Source organism: Symsagittifera roscoffensis, chromosome 1 (assembly GCF_963678635.1).
Source record: "Symsagittifera roscoffensis chromosome 1, txSymRosc1.1, whole genome shotgun sequence".
NCBI classification, from domain to species: domain Eukaryota; kingdom Metazoa; phylum Xenacoelomorpha; order Acoela; family Convolutidae; genus Symsagittifera; species Symsagittifera roscoffensis.
The window spans coordinates 10,724,171-10,732,236 of NC_087062.1; positions in this window are offsets into that span (position 1 = coordinate 10,724,171).

An 8,066-nucleotide genomic window follows, 5' to 3' on the forward strand; every position below is an offset into this window, starting at 1 on the left:
ATTTTTTAAGATCTTCGCCGCAGTTCCAGAAAGAACCAAAGACGAATTGAAACCGATATTTGGAAAGTAGTTCATAGGATATGCTAGTGGGAAATTTGGGGATTTTGAAAGAAAGAAGTAGAAAGATCATTTGCAACGTTTTACAATGCAGTAGACGATAGTGACGAAATCCACCGGGTGATGATGGAAGTAGAACCACTGCTGGAAGCGTCAGGGAACCGAAATTGGAGAAGCATTATACTAACGCATGATGAATTTCCATGACACTGTTTGTTTGAAACTTGGTGGTATCCTGGGCGAAGTAATCTGGTGTTGATCTGGGACTCTAGAGTGCTGCTCTCCATGGGTTTATCAGACTCATCACAGCCCATAAAAAAGTTATAGTTGAAGTTATGATGGAGATTAGATGGCTGGAAGCTCAAGTTAGAGAGAATAAAAGACAGGAAGCAGCGACTAAGGAAAAGTCGGAAAAGCTTGACTGTCTAAAAGATTTAGATCTTTTCGAGACGATGTGCAAAATCTTGAACCTTCCGATACAAGTAAAGAAAATTTGGACCAGAAGACGACTGATGCCGTGGTTTATAGCCAACATGACTGTCTGGTTGTACGAGTATGACAAAAAGCTTATTTGTACAGCAGATTGTACAGTTTGTATCAGATGCACATAGGATCAGAAGCTTTCGAACGAGCTTTCATGACGCACCGGAATGAAGTAACTACCGCAGTAAAAAGAACGTTGAAGACAATTGGTTTTGACGACAGAGAAAAAGAAGAATCCTTAAAGAAAAATCTAGATGAAAGGTGACGTAGTGCCTCCACAACAGCTTCTGCAGTAATAGGGAAACGACGGTAGACCCTCTACGTTGTTGCAAACAAAGGGTAGAAGAGCAAACGTGTGAGAGGACTGCCTCCAATAGCTTCAGAATAGCCACTGATATGTTGCACGACACTGAAACCGAAAGGGCAGAGTCGATGTCGCAGGAGGAGGAGATGGAACAGTAACAATAGCCGGATGACCAGATGCAAAAAGAGAACGATTAGAAGATTTAAGAAGTTTTAGAACTTCTGACTGACGAAAACTTGAAAGAAAGAGATAAAAACATGGATGTAACAAAGAGGCGGAAAATAAAACCAGAATGTTTTTGTGTACGAAAAACTCCAATGAGCAACCAAGCTAACTAAGCTTGAAATTGATGGTTGATAGAAGAAAAATTTTTAGTTATGTTGAGTTCAATTTTGCTGCATTTATAACTTGCATTGTGATTTTGGTTAGTGTTTTTACAGACTTTTACTATTTAATTAGGAAGGTTTGGGTTGAGAGTGTGTTCCAAAAACTCCGGCCTGAATGATTGTTTTCAATCAACTAAGATGACTGTTCACTTTGTGGTGACATGAAGGACTTACGTGATCTCTTGAAGAGGGAGAAAGTTTTATTGTTTCTTTTGAACACCGATTTTCTTAATTTCATTATTTAGGACCAATAACAACTAATTTTTTTAAGAAAAGAAGCATAGTAGGATAGATTTAGTTTGTTGGTTGGCAGGTTTTCCTGCGTCCCAACAATTTTTAACCCTAGCAGAAAAAGTTTTAACTTGAGTCAATTGCACTAAAGGTCAGAAAAGGCACTTTTTCATAAGTCATATCCTCAAAATGAAAAATTTAGAAGGCTACAACAATGTAGAATGATGCCATTTGCAGCACGTAGTGAGTCGATGTAATGTGGATAAAGTTTTTTTGATGCATTTTGTAAATTATGTTCGATTGCACTGTACCATTCCGGCGAGTTACACTAAGCTCAATGAAGACATTGATCGTGCTTTCCGGGGACTAGTGAACTTTGACCATAAAAACCAAAAATGCATGTCATCGACGAATTTTTCTTTAAAATAGTATGTCTGGAGTATTGACTGTTTTGACTGTTTCAATTGAAGGTATTCGGAGGGGTTAATTTGGATTGAAGAAGAAATTTTTCAACTTTGAATTAGGGAGTTCATGACAAGTAGCGATTCTGACTTTTGCTGCAATTGAAACCGCAAACATGAGAACGACGATTTTTGCTGTTATAACAGAGACGTGCGAGTAACGAGAGGGATGACAGAAATTACAGTCGACGATATTTATAGAAGAGCGCTCCGAGTTGTAACGGTTGTACAGCTACAATCGTTACCGAGCAATTCCCGAGAATCAGAAGGGCTAAAGGGAGGATTTTACTACCCTTTCTAGATGACGAGAAGAGAGCTCTTCTTCCGGACTCAAGAATCCGGAAGGGTCTCGGAGAAGGACTGTGAACTATATTTTAACAATTTATAGCTTCCCGGAATGTCCTAAATTGAATTAATTTCACGTCTAGTTAGTTTTCGGGTACTGAGAACCTAAGAATTGAGGGAGAGGCTTGATATCTGATGATTATGATGATTTTTATCTGCTGAACAAAAACAATGATAATACAATATTTAAGTAATAGTTTTAGGAGTGACCTCGTGGTCTGGGGATACTGAGACCCAACCATGAGTTCACTATTTCTGCATGTTACTAAGTCAGTTTGCGCGGTTTGACCGATAGCCGTTCAGTTTTAACTACTTTGTCGACCCGATGTTAATGGAAGAAGAAGAATAAGAAGAAAAGTATTAATTTAACATCTAAAAATAACATCAGATATACTAAAAATAAGAAACTGTGATGAAACTGTGATGGAATGATGAAGTCAAGCGAGTTCACCAGTGCCTTGGTCCATCTGGCTTTAGCTTTGGGTCAGTTTCTAAAATTTCATCAAAAGTCTGTCAGGAAACATAGATTCATACACCTTTTTGACTGCCTTTTTGGCAGTCGGTAGTCCTTTAGTTAACCTTTTGGAACAGTAATTGCGTCTATGCGGCAACACGTCTTATAGTTGATGCTTCGAACCAGTTTTAGTCATTTTATGCAGAAGTCTCGCGTCTTTGACTTTAATGTGTTTTTCGATAGGAACTAATTCTTTTATAATACCCACACGAGCAGCACATTTTTGAACAGCGTACACTTTTCTAAGAACCGTTTTCGCAGCGCCGCCCCATACTTCCAAGCCGTAAGTTAAGACTGATAGAACTAGTGACTGATATAGCTAAGAAAAGTCATCTGCACAAAATCCCAATCGCTTTAGTTTAAGAAGCAGGAGCAGGTTTGAGGAAGCTCTACTGGTTGTCTTGGATATATCTGGTAGAAAAATTGAACTGCTGTCAATAAAAATTCCCAAAACTTTCATTTTTGCAACCAGCGGTATGCTTTCGATATCTGAGCAGATGAAGGGTACCTTTTTCTTGAGATTGAATCTCCTTTCTTTGGATTTCAGGAGTTGACAGTTATATTATGACACATACACCTACACACCTACACCTATAGTTATGACACAAAAATTCTGGCTAAAACAACAAAATTTTGAAACAACTTACATGTTAGCATTAAAATTAGCCATAAAACGAAAATGTGAAAATAAAAATGAAGAAAACTCTCAGAAATTTGTGACAAAATGTTTTAAAATGTTACATAATAGTTGTTATATAATTTCAGTGATATTTGTAAAGTTTTGATTGAATGAATTTTTAAAGTTTTGAAGTAAAGATGTGTGTGACACTTTTTATGATCTTTGATCATTTTGTAAAGATAGTTTAGAATGTTTAAAACCTGAAGATGCACAAAATCGTGGCAGTGGATGTAAATAAAACAAGGACAATAGTGGATCGAGCTTTCTCAGTGTCAAAATGTGTAAGACTTGCAAGAAATCTTTCGTTTATTTTTTAAGATCTTCGCCGCAGTTCCAGAAAGAACCAAAGACGAATTGAAACCGATATTTGGAAAGTAGTTCATAGGATATGCTAGTGGGAAATTTGGGGATTTTGAAAGAAAGAAGTAGAAAGATCATTTGCAACGTATTACAATGCAGTAGACGATAGTGACGAAATCCACCGGGTGATGATGGAAGTAGAACCACTGCTGGAAGCGTCAGGGAACCGAAATTGGAGAAGCATTATACTAACGCATGATGAATTTCCATGACACTGTTTGTTTGAAACATGGTGGTATCCTGGGCGAAGTAATCTGGTTTTGATCTGGGACTCTAGAGTGCTGCTCTCCATGGGTTTATCAGACTCATCACAGCCCATAAAAAAGTTATAGTTGAAGTTATGATGGAGATTAGATGGCTGGAAGCTCAAGTTAGAGAGAATAAAAGACAGGAAGCAGCGACTAAGGAAAAGTCGGAAAAGCTTGACTGTCTAAAAGATTTAGATGTTTTCGAGACGATGTGCAAAATCTTGAACCTTCCGATACAAGTAAAGAAAATTTGGACCAGAAGACGACTGATGCCGTGGTTTATAGCCAACATGACTGTCTGGTTGTACGAGTATGACAAAAAGCTTATTTCGAAGCACAGCAGATTGTACAGTTTGTATCAGATGCACATAGGATCAGAAGCTTTCGAACGAGCTTTCATGACGCACCGGAATGAAGTAACTACCGCAGTAAAAAGAACGTTGAAGACAATTGGTTTTGACGACAGAGAAAAAGAAGAATCCTTAAAGAAAAATCTAGATGAAAGGTGACGTAGTGCCTCCACAACAGCTTCTGCAGTAATAGGGAAACGACGGTAGACCCTCTACGTTGTTGCAAACAAAGGGTAGAAGAGCAAACGTGTGAGAGGACTGCCTCCAATAGCTTCAGAATAGCCACTGATATGTTGCACGACACTGAACCGAAGGGGCAGAGTCGATGTTGCAGGAGGAGGAGATGGAACAGTAACAATAGCCGGATGACCAGATGCAAAAAGAGAACGATTAGAAGATTTAAGAAGTTTTAGAACTTCTGACTGACGAAAACTTGAAAGAAAGAGATAAAAACATGGATGTAACAAAGAGGCGGAAAATAAAACCAAAATGTTTTTGTGTACGAAAAACTCCAATGAGCAACCAAGCTAACTAAGCTTGAAATTGATGGTTGATAGAAGAAAAAATTTTAGTTATGTTGAGTTCAATTTTGCTGCATTTATAACTTGCATTGTGATTTTGGTTAGTGTTTTTACAGACTTTTACTATTTAATTAGGAAGGTTTGGGTTGAGAGTGTGTTCCAAAATCTCCGGCCTGAATGATTGTTTTCAATCAACTAAGATGACTGTTCACTTTGTGGTGACATGAAGGACTTACGTGATCTCTTGAAGAGGGAGAATGTTTTATTGTTTCTTTTGAACACCGATTTTCTTAATTTCATTATTTAGGACCAATAACAACTAAATTTTTTAAGAAAAGAAGCATAGTAGGATAGATTTAGTTTGTTGGTTGGCAGGTTTTCCTGCGTCCCAACAATTTTTAACCCTAGCAGAAAAAGTTTTAACTTGAGTCAATTGCACTAAAGGTCAAAAAAGGCACTTTTTCATAAGTCATGTCCTCAAAATGAAAGTTTTAGAAGGCTACAACAATGTAGAATGATGCCATTTGCAGCACGTAGTGAGTCGATGTAATGTGGATAAAGTTTTTTTTATGCATTTTGTAAATTATGTTCGATTGCACTGTACCATTCCGGCGAGTTACACTAAGCTCAATGAAGACATTGATCGTGCTTTCCGGGGACTAGTGAACTTTGACCATAAAAACCAAAAATGCATGTCATCGACGATTTTTTCTTTAAAGTAGTATGTCTGGAGAATTGACTGTTTTGACTGTTTCAATTGAAGGTATTCGGAGGGGTTAATTTGGATTGAAGAAGAAATTTTTCAACTTTGAATTAGGGAGTTTATGACAGGTAGCGATTCTGACTTTTGCTGCAATTGAAACCGCAAACATGAGAACGACAATTTTTGCTGTTATAACAGAGACGTGCGAGTAACGAGAGGGATGACAGAAATTACAGTCGACGATATTTATAGAAGAGCGCTCCGAGTTGTAACGGTTGTACAGCTACAATCGTTACCGAGCAATTCCCGAGAATCAGAAGGGCTAAAGGGAGGATTTTACTACCCTTTCTAGATGACGAGAAGAGAGCTCTTCTTCCGGACTCAAGAATCCGGAAGGGTCTCGGAGAAGGACTGTGAACTATATTTTAACAATTTATAGCTTCCCGGAATGTCCTAAATTGAATTAATTTCACGTCTAGCTAGTTTTCGGGTACTGAGAAGCTAAGAATTGAGGGAGAGGCTTGATATCTGATGGATATGATGATTTTTATCTGCTGAACAAAAACAATGATAATACAATATTTAAGTAATAGTTTTAGGAGTGACCTCGTGGTCTGGGGATACTGAGACCCAACCATGAGTTCACTATTTCTGCATGTTACTAAGTCAGTTTGCGCGGTTTGACCGATAGCCGTTCAGTTTTAACTACTTTGTCGACCCGATGTTAATGGAAGAAGAAGAATAAGAAGAAAAGTATTAATTTAACATCTAAAAATAACATCAGATATACTAAAAATAAGAAACTGTGATGAAACTGTGATGGAATGATAAAGTCAAGCGAGTTCACCAGTGCCTTGGTCCATCTGGCTTTAGCTTTGGGTCAGTTTCTAAAAATTCATCAAAAGTCTGTCAGGAAACATAGATTCATACACCTTTTTGACTGCCTTTTTGGCAGTCGGTAGTCCTTTAGTTAACCTTTTGGACCAGTAATCGCGTCTATGCGGCAACACGTCTTATAGTTGATGCTTCGAACCAGTCTTAGTCAATTTATGCAGAAGTCTCGCGTCTTTGACTTTAATGTGTTTTTCGATAGGAACTAATTCTTTTATAATACCCACACGAACAGCACATTTTTGAACAGCGTACACTTTTCTAAGAACCGTTTTCGCAGCGCCAGCCCATACTTCCAAGCCGTAAGTTAAGACTGATAGAACTAGTGACTGATATAGTAAAGAAAAGTCATCTGCACAAAATCCCAATCGCTTTAGTTTAAGAAGCAGGAGCAGGTTTGAGGAAGCTCTACTGGTTGTCTTGGATATATGTGGTAGAAAAATTGAACTGCTGTCAATAAAAATTCCCAAAACTTTCATTTTTGCAACCAGCGGTATGCTTTCGATATCTGAGCAGATGAAGGGTACCTTTTTCTTGAGATGGAACCTCCTTTCTTTGGATTTCAGGGTGTTGACAGTTATATTATGACACATACACCTACACACCTACACCTATAGTTATGACACAAAAATTCTTGCTAAAACAACAAAATTTTGAAACAACTTACATGTTAGCATAAAAATTAGCCACAAAACGAAAATGTGAAAATAAAAACGAAGAAAACTCTCAGAAATTTGTGACAAAATGTTTTAAAATGTTACATAATAGTTGTTATATAATTTCAGTGATATTTGTAAAGTTTTGATTGAATGAATTTTTAAAATTTTGAAGTAAAGATGTGTGTGACACTTTTTATGATCTTTGATCATTTTGTACAGATAGTTTAGAATGTTTAAAACCTGAAGATGCACAAAATGTGCGAAAACGTTTGTTTGAATTTACAATTTTAATGCATTCTCAAAAAAGACATACACCACTTGAAGATTCCTTCAAAAATGATTCGACTAGATCGTCGAGTCCTCTAACGCCGATTTACGGATTGCTGTCGTCTGCAAACTAAACTAGACAAGCATTTTCGTAAAGACACTTCAAGTCGTCGAACGACTTAATGAAGGACGGTGACGGTGGTCCAAGAACCGTCCCTTGAGGTACACCTTGGTTGATGGAGGCTGGTTTTGACATTTTGTTCTGATATGATACAATCTGCATTCGATCTGATAGGAAAATTTTCAGCCAATTCACTACATGTGTATTGACTCCTGGGTTTATCTGTTTGATCTGGCTAATTATAAAATAATGGGGCACTCTGTCGAATGTTTTGGACATGTCCAGCGCGAAGAGACGTACACCGTCAAAATGATGAGTATCGAAGTCAGGGACTGTGTGTAGTTTTCGAAGAGCAGCGTTGACCGTTGAGCCTCCTGTTCTGAAACCAACTTGATAATTGTTCAGTGAACTTTTGTAGTTGTTTTTTTTATGAACTTGGTGTAGGCCAATCGCTCAAAGTGTCTGCTGAGTACTGGTGTGTTTGAC